This window comes from Hippichthys cyanospilos, chromosome 19 (assembly GCF_059441005.1).
Source record: "Hippichthys cyanospilos isolate Australia breed blue-spotted pipefish chromosome 19, RoL_Hcya_1.0, whole genome shotgun sequence".
NCBI lineage: Eukaryota > Metazoa > Chordata > Actinopteri > Syngnathiformes > Syngnathidae > Hippichthys > Hippichthys cyanospilos.
In genome coordinates, this window is record NC_142387.1 from 7456127 (window position 1) to 7466222 (window position 10096).

Here is a 10096-nt window from a genome sequence, read left to right on the forward strand (position 1 = left end):
CAGGATTTTGCCATGATCAGTTTTCATGATTGATTTTGACTGAAAATGTTCATGCAATGCCTTTTTTTTGTAAAGGAATAAATTTGCCTAAACTATCTAGGTTATTCAGATAATTACATCGGGCTTTTCACAATTTTTTCATATCCACAAATATTTACGGTACTTTTTTTTCACAAAACAACGACCATATAGTGAGGACATGTTTGAAAAAAAAAAAAAGTTAGGACCAAATTTAGCCGGGTAACAGTTTTTCCACAAAAAAAAAGTTAAGTGTAAGGCTTTTTTTGCAAGTAAATGACAGTAAGCTTTTTATTAGCAAAAAATGATAGTCAATAATAAAGGTTTTTGCATAAAATAAAGTGTATAGTAAAGCTTTTAGTTCACAAAAAATAGGCTTTTAATGCAAAAAATGACAGTCTAATACGTTTTTTTATTGCATAAAACGACAGTCTATAGTAAGGCTTTTATATCACAAAAAAATCTGTAGTAACCCTTTTATTTGCAAAAAAATGAAAGTCCATAGTTTTTTGTTGCATAAAACTACAGTCTATAGTCAGGCTTTAAAAAAAAAAAAAAAGAATACAGTCAATATTTAGGCTTTTTTTCGCAAATAAACGGCAGTCTATATAGTAAGGCTTTCTTTCACGCAAAAAACAGACTATAATTAGGCTTTTATTTGCAAAAAAGAAATGACAGTCAATAGTAAAGTTTTCACGTAAAACGACAGTCTAAAGTAAGGCTTTTTATTTGTCAAAAAATTAGAGTAAGGCTTTTTTTCCCCAAAAACGACGGTCTAAAGTAAGGCTTTTTTTTGCAAAAAAAAGTACAGTCTATAGTAAGGCTTTTTATTTGTCAAAAAACAACAATCTATAGTAAGGCTTGTTTTTCCCCTAAAGACGACAGTCTAAAGTAAGGCTTTTTTTCACTAAAAACGAGTCTCCAGTAATTCTTTTTTTTTTAATTAAAAAAAAGTCTATAGTAAAAAATGTGCAGTCTATAGTATGTCTTTTTCATAAGATACCTCTGTCTATAGTCAAACTTTTTTTCGCAAAAAATGACAGGCTATTATAAGGCTCTTTTTTTTTACAGGAAACGACAGTCAATCGTAAAGCTTATTTTCAAAATAAAAATGACAGGCTTTTTTTTTTTAAAAAAAATGACAGTCTATAGTAAGGCTTTTGTTCATAAAAACGACAGTCTCAAGTAAGGCTTTTTTTTCCACAAAAAACAATAGTCAATAGTGAGGCTTTTATTCACAAAGAAAAACACTTTTTTCTGCAAAAAACGACAGTCTATAGCATGGCTTTTTTTTACGTAAAAAAGGACAGTTCATAGTAAGGCTTTTTTTTTGTAAAAAACGACACTCGGCTTTTTTCGTAAAAAACAATACTCTATACTAAGGGTATTTTTTTGTAAAAACCAACAGGCTATAGTGAGGCTTTTTTCCAGAACAAAACGACAGTCTTTAGTAGGGCTTTTTTTCACAAAAAAAAATGACAGTCTGTAGTAAGGCTTTTTTTTTTGTAAAAAACGACAGTCTATAATAAGGCTTTTTCCACAGAAAACGACAGTCTATATTACTAAGGCTTTTTTTCCACCAAAAAAACGACAGTCTACAGTAAGGCATTTTTTCACAAAACAATTACAGTATATAGTAAGGTTTTTTTCATAACAAATGACAGTCTATAGTAAGGCTTTTTTTCTCAAAAAAACGACACTCTATAGTAAGGCTTTTTTTCATAAAAAACGACAGTCTATAGTAAGACTTTTTTGTAAAAAAGCGACAATCTATAGTAAGGATTTTTTTCTGCAAAAAACGACTGTCTATATAGTAAGGCTTTTTCGTGAAAAAGGACAGTTTATAGTAAGGCTTTTTTCGTAAAAATGACACTATAGTAACACTTTTTTCAAAAAAAAAAACAGTCTCTAGTAAGGCTTTTTTTCACAAAAAAACAACAATCTATAGTAAGGCTTTTTTCACAAAAAAATGACAGTCAATAGTAGGCTTTTTTTCGTACAAAAATGACAGTCGACAGTAACGCTTTTTTTTGACAAATTACAACAGTTTATAGTAAGGCTTTATTTTTTTTCTATAGTAAGGCTTTTTTTGTAAAAAAAATAAAGGACAGTCTATAGTAAGGCTTTTTTTCCCTCACAAAAAAACGACAGTCTATCGTCAGGTTTTTTTTCAAAAAAGGCTTTTTTTCGCAAGAAAACAACAGTCTATAGCAAGGCTTTTTTCGTAAAAAACGACAGTCTATAGTGAGGCTTTTTACGTAAAAAAACAACAGTCTATAGTAAGGCTTTTTTTAAAAAAAATTAACAGTCTATAGTAAGGCTTTTTTCGCAAGGAAACAACAGTCTATAGCAAGGCTTTTGTTCATAAAAAACGCCAGTCCATAGTAAGGCTTTATTCACAAAAAATGACAGTCTATAATAAGACTTTTTTTTCGTAACAAATGACAGTCTATAGTAAGGGTTTTTTTTTTTCATAAAAAAACGACAGTCTGTAGTAAGACTTTTTTTCACAAAAATTAACAGTCAATAGTAAGGCTTTTTTTCGCAAGAAAACGACAATCTGAAGCCCTTTATGTGCAAAAAAATGAGTCTATGGTAAGGTTTTTTGTTGCATAAAACGACAGTCTTTAGCTTTAAAAAAAATAAACGACAGTCTATACTAAGCCTTTTATATGCAAAAAAAATGACAGTCTATTATAGGGTTTTTTGTTGCATAAAATGATACTCTAGTAACGCTTTTTTTTTCCACAAAAAAAGACAGTCTTTAGTAAGGCTTTTTTGACAAATAAATTACAGTCTATAGTAAATTACAGTCTATAGTAAGCCTTTTATATGCAAAAAAATGACCGTCTATAGGTAAGGTAGGGTTTTGTTGCAGAAAACGTCACTCAATAGTAAGGCTTTTATTTTCAAAAAACTTTCAGCATTATAAATTCACACAACAGAATATTAGCTTTGTGTCTGTGTCCAACTTCAAACCCATATTGAAAGGAGATCTTATTTACTTACTTATTTCTGTGTGTAAAGATGACATTTTTTTTAATTTTGACATTGTGCTGTGAGATGTTTGCCACGTAAAACATGTACAAAATATATCAATGCAAGCAAGACAATAAATTCCTCCAAGAAAATCCAAAAGTGTTACCATTGTTTTCAGTAAAATGAACAAATTTGCCAAACAAAAAGACTACCGAGCTGACATTTTCTTTTGTGGATGACACTAAACTCTTGATTCTAACACTCGGCCCCAACTCGGGTCCCATCACAAAATAGGACATGTTTGTTTATGGATGTGCAAGGCGCAGTGGTTTTTAAGAGCTAAACAAACTAATCATGACAAGCGGAGCTGTATGTATACAGTGGCGAGCTGTGTCTGCCTCATACCGCACATTAGTGGTTTGAGCCCCTGCCATTACTATCTCCTGTGTATTTTTGCTACCTTCAGAGGCATGTTTGGCGAAATTCTTTATTTGTATAACCCGGCATCGGATCATAATCAATCTTTCGCGAGTTCAAGAGGGCAGTGGCACAAGAAAAGAAATAAAGGGTTTGAAATAAGGATTTGTTCAAGTTTGGGGTTTTTCTATATCTGCTGTTGTGATGTGGATACCTAAGGAAGTCTGAACATATAATTTGAAATCCTGCGGTGCTGAGCATCCTGTGTGATACTGTCAGTAGTCTCGATGGCTTTTGTGCGCTGTCTGGGTCCAAAGGCGTCCGAGATGTCCTTCAGTTTTTGGGATTGATTCAGTGTTGTTAACCTAAACCTGAGCAGGGGCAATGAAACGTCTAGTGCCATAGAAAACACGAAGAAAAAAAAAAAAGATTGGGAGAACAATTTGACAGACAGACGTTGACAGGAGCCCGTCCCAGACTGGTAGCGGAAAATGCCGCAAACTGGACGTCGCTGCATCCTGTGGTCCTTTTGTCAGTCAGAGCCAGTGGAGACTGCCAAACATGTAGGCCTGCTTGTTTTCCTACGTATCAGAACCTCAGCGTGGCCCTGTGATACAAATGTTTTTCCCTTTGCTTCTCATCATAGGCAAATGGAATCCTTATCTACCGTATTTTCTGGACTGCAAGCCGCTCCTGAGTAGACGTTGCACCAGCTACAAAGTGCATATTCAAGACAGGAAAATCATTTAAAAATCGCACTGTAGTATAAGACACATTTTTTAGGGGAAATTTATTTGATAAAACCCAACACAAAGAACAGACATTACATTTTCGAATCTTGGCAATTTAAAAAATAAACCCGATAGAGAAAAACAGACTGAATAGGTGTACGGTAATGTAACTTTGCATGATGCATGAACAATTAACTGAGTGTGTGTCTTCTTGTATGTTAACGTCAAATATTTAATAACCTCCGATTTACGCCATTCCTTTAAACATCTCTTGCTCACTCTTTCTGCTGCTCGATTACTGTAGACCGCTGCATAGTTCACTACTTGCAGCTTCTAAAATAAGAATATCTAAAAAAAAAACATGTATTGTAAGGCATTTATTTTGCCCAAAAAATATATTAAAGTGTTTAAAAAAAATATAGGAAGGCGCTTTTTTTGTGAATGACCGATGAAATTATTAAAAAAGAAAAAAAAAAAGTATCAAGTAACATAAAAAGACCAAATATTTTGAGACATATTTTTTCTGCAGAAGAAAGCTTTTTCTTAAAAAAAAATGTATACTAAGACTTTTTTTTAAACTACCATGTATTTAGTAGCATGCTTATTTATTCAATTTTTTTTTTAGTCCCCATAAAAAAAGGAAAAAACCCTAAGCAATATAAGGTGATTTTTATTCATTTATTTATTTTATTTTTTTAAAGGCGTCTCCCCCCCAAAAAAACATATATAGTAAGGCACATTTTTTGCGAAGAATGCCCAAAGAAATTATTTAAAAAATTAAAATAATGTACCCAAAAAATGACCTCATTTTTAGACATTTTTTTCCTGCAAAAAAATACTCATAGTCAAGCTTTTTTCTTTAAAAAAAAGAAACATGTATAGTAAGACCTTTTTTTTCAAAACTACTGTGTATTTATAGCGTGCTTTTTTCCTCCGTCTTAAGAAAGCTCTCAGCTGCAGCCGAGAAATGCGCTTGACTCTCCTTTTACATGTATTTTTTTTATACACTTGATCATAAAAACAAACCGTGAAACCAAGGAAATTGATGCTTTGCTTTATTTATATTAAAGCCTATGTGTCTCATCCCATCCCACACAGAATATGATTTTTTTTATGCAATTTTTGTTCAGTCCTTCAGCTTTTTTAAGTTGTTGCTAATGTCAGAACTATACATTTTGAGAGGTACTGAAGTAAATAATGCAGATACACAGGAGCGCCAGTGTGAAAATAACATAAAATGAGATAATATTGTGTTAAAAATGTTAATAAAGTTGCTCAGGAGTATAGGTCACACACCCGGCCAAACCATGAAAATAAACTGTGATCCAAACAATTTGGTGCATGTTGAGAGCAGAGCCTTGCTTTCCATTGAACATTTTCAAGTTACATTTTCAAACAGCTCATACTTTTTCATTCATGTCTCCTGTCTACTTTGAAAAAATCAGAGAACTGCAGGAGACAGACAAGTGGAGATTCTCGCTTTGCTCCGCCTGCCATTTGACAGACTCCAGGTTTCACCTTGGCAAGTTGCTTGGCCCAAAAGTGAACCTTCAACCACGAAATAAAATCCAGGAAGGTCTTGAAAATAATTTCTCATTTGATGAGGAAATATGACTCCTGTGGCATGCTGAAGTAATTAGCCACTATGATGTGAAGGATGCCGCGTTCATTAAAGCTTATAGCTGCCCCCGAACACAAATATGAGAAAAACCGCTGCGGCTAATTGTTTGATTCCTGAAAAAAATGAACTGATTAAAAACGTGGTCGGGCCTTGCAATCACTTTGGGGATTTGAGCTGTTTTGGATCAGCCATAACTTCATGGATGTTTGTGAAAGGTGATGTGTGCCGGTCATTGATCGGGTCATGGATATTGTGAAAAGCATGCATAATCAAACTGTGGACAAAGGGCCAGGCGTGTGTCATAACCCGGCAGATTAATTACACTGCACAAATTAGCATCCTTTCTGCAAAAGGCAAGTCTGCAAATCGAGTTTTCGTGATATTGGGAAATATGGAAAAAATATCTGAAGTTTACCCTGCGGAAGATGAATGGCATAATGTATTTAAAAGGACTGGGTTTTTGTCCTGTACTTTCAATGACTGCGATGTCTGAGCCTCTTTTCTGGAGCTCCTTCGTAAAAAGTCCTCAAATAAATCCAAAATCTTCTTTTTTTTAGTTAACAATAAATTGAATGAAGTAAAACCATAAAGTGAGGTTCTTCGGGAGCACCACATATGTCAATTATTGTTCAAATCAAAGTACCTGAAATTAAAAAAAATATGTTAAAAATTCTTATTTCATTGCAGTTACACTTCACATAACAAAAATAAAGCCTTTCCCCAGGGGTCATCCGCACGGCTCAGGGGGGCCCACCCCACTATTCGAGAAGCACTGAACTAAAGGAACCCTGATTGCAAAGTCCATCCTGTCATGTCAGGAGCAGAATCTGGACCCAGAGGCAGAAAGGACTAAAAAGTTGAACTCTTTTTACACACAAATTTTTTTTTAATGCGCTTCAGAAACTAGACTCAGAAAAAAGACTCGTGAACTAGACTAAAAAAATAAAAATAAAATAGGAAGGCAGCTTGGCCTGAAGAGCTTGAAGTTTTTGCCAATGTGTCACTGAGAATAAATGACTATTTTATGTGATATAATAGTGTTTGCTTTATTATTTTCTTCATTACTTTTATCACAGCATAGCAAGTGATAAATCACAGAGCAATTTAGAAAAATAGGTGAAAGTTTTCTGAGTCTGATATCTGAGTCTAGTTTCCGAGTCTAAATTTCTTGGTCGAGTTTCACGACAATATTTGGACACATTTTATCTGCAAGTGTCCTGGTGTAAGACTTTCTATTATTTCTAGTTTCGTATGCTTTCTGCTTCTAAGTCCAAATTGTACTCCTCACATGAAACATGCATCCACTTTCTGTATCTGGAGTTTATCCCAGTTGACTAAGAAAAAAAAAAAGGCAGATTAGGCCCTGGATTAATCATCAGTCAATCACAGGACTCTTGTGTTAGAAAAAAAATAACAATTTGCCTTTACCATTCATAACAGAGCAAAAGGGCATTTCAAATGGTTATAGTGGCTTCACTTGCAATTCATAATCACTCGCAGCACTTACGGAACTCTTTACAAGCTGTTGAAAAACATGTTATGAATTTGATAAACTATTTATAATGATGTTTAGTACAAAAACAAACACGATACAACAGTATCATGTTCAACGTTCCGTTTCAATGAGATTCTTCAACAATATGGTTATTATTGGATTGTGGTTTGCACTGGTTTAGAACTGCACTGGATCATCGTGACAGCTGTTTCTTATAATTTACTCAATAATGTACAGTACTAGCCAAGCGCTTACTGTGACCTTCCATTAAAATGTCCTTTCTAAAGCTGAAATGGAATGAAACATAGATACTTTATAATCGTGCATACAAATACGGTCTTATTTTAATTTGTCCAAAATAAATAAGAATACCTTTTGATAACTTATATATACACTCATGTGACATTTTTACTTCTTTTTTTTTTTTTGTAAAAGTGAACATAAATGACGAGTGGAGGCGCACATAATGTACCGAATGTGGACCTTAGAAATGGATGAATTATAAAAAAAAAAAAAAACATTTTGTGGAGTTGCCAAAGTAAATACCTCGAAATGAAAAAGAGACACTTTCCATGAACTGAAACAGGAATATTTCCCTGATAAGTTTTTTCATTTAGCATAAATTCTTATAGCTTGTCAAGTGATTTTTTTAAGTTAATTTCACAATTAACTTTTGGCTTCTTTTACTAATTTATATTTCTACACTTTTTCATCCCACATGGGGAAATTAATGACAGACTGCTGTGTATTTTTTGTTGCACACCACAGAGAAGCAGACCACACACATGCCGGCTTGCATTTTTTTTTTTTCGCGGACGAACTCAAACCGTGACCCTGCGGTTCCAAAGGCCTTACAGATGAGCTACTTCTGCCTCTTGCATGCAGACCTTAATGGGAATGGGATGGACAATAAATGAAGCATAACAGAGAAAAAAAAAAAGTACCTCATCTTTCCCAATTGACTATGTCTTTACACAAAGATGTGCGCTGCATGTCTCATGTTTAAGACTTGTTGAAAAGATAGTGGAACATATGCCGGTCGTTTATTGAAAGATAGTCTTTCAACTTTGCGCCATGTGATAATCCATCAAAAAATGCATGCAAGTCCTGTATATGCAGTAACACACACATGCACTGTATGCAGACGTACATTTAACTATTGATCGTGCAATCCTCTTGATTATTCTAGAAATTACCGTTTGAAATGACTTGTGTACCCCTATTAAAAGATTGTCAATAAATCTATTAATATATTGAAAATGGAAAACCAAGAAATCATGTATGCAGAGGTATTCACAGCCTTTTTAAAAATATTTGTGTGTGTGTGTGTCAATATATATGGAGAATAATAATAAATAACAAAAATAATAATAAGATCAAAATACCCTTGAAATTCATCCTCCAAAGATGAAAGGATTGGCAGGTGTGACAATTCAAGTGCACATTTTTTTGTCCTTATTTCGTTAAATATTATATCGATTGTCCTTCATTAGTCACAATTTAAAAAATAATAACAGTTGTCTGAGGTGCGTTAAAAGTGCCAAAATATCGTCTATGGAGATCATGCGAGGACTGCGTGTAAGCCAGCATAATAAACAGTCTGCAGTGTATGGCTTTGCATTAACCCTGGAAAAGACGTTACCTTGAGGGCCCATATGTTGACTGCACTGACGAACCCACACCGTGACAGACCCTGGCTGGAGGGTCATTTTAAATTTTGGCACACACGACAACCCTTGCGTCCAAAAAAGACATAAAATACTGACTTGTCAGACCACAATCACGTTTCCATTTTGACGCTCCATCACAGATACCACAATACTCAGAGACAGCTCTTCTGGACACATTTAACTTAAAGGCTTCCTTTTGGCACCGATAAGTTTGATCTGGCGTTTGAGGATGCAGCTACGTATTGGAGTGTTTGACAAATATTTGCCAAAGTAATCCTGAGCTCATATGTTTGGATCAATTTGAGATGTGCCCTTGCCCTTTAAGCACAGAAATTCCTCAATCCTAATCATTTTCTCGTGTATCGGTTGGCAGGGACGTCTTTGCTCCATGTGTTTGAACTCACATCATTGTTAAATGATTTTACCTCATTACTACTTCCCCATCCCAATTTTATGTGGAAAATGTGTGTTTGTGTGTGTGTTTGGAGGGTTGTGGGGGCAATAAAGCATATATATATATATATATATATATATATATATATATATATATATATATATATATATATATACATATATACATACACACACGCTACACTTGTTTTAGTCAAACATATTTTCGTGACCCAAATAACGACAAGCAGTAAAAAAAAAAAAAAAAAAAAAAAAGGTTATTTTGGGTGTTACTTAAAATGTCTATTTTAACCACTCCAATCAAATCACCTTACTGAACTAAAAAAAAATAACGATGTGTAAATGTAATTTGAACAATGTGTTATTTTAGAATTAAAAGTATTTCACTCATCAACAGCCAAGAAATAGCGCTCTACTTCAAAAAGCCTATATATATATATATATATATATATATATATATATATATATATATATATATATATATATACCTAGTTATGTAAAAAAGACATTTTTTATTTTTGAGAGTCCAAATGTTTAATCTCAAGTGCTTATATATGTGTTAACAAAAAATATACACACACATTCTTTTATATATGTGATGTGTTTTCACAAAATCAGGTCTGTAAAATTGTAAATTGAGATATTGATAAATTCTAAATCTACACAAACAATTATATAAAATACATGGCTGTAGCTGGAATAAATGACAAAGTTACAGCAATTTGAAATCCGTAATTTTGAGAAAAACGTGCAT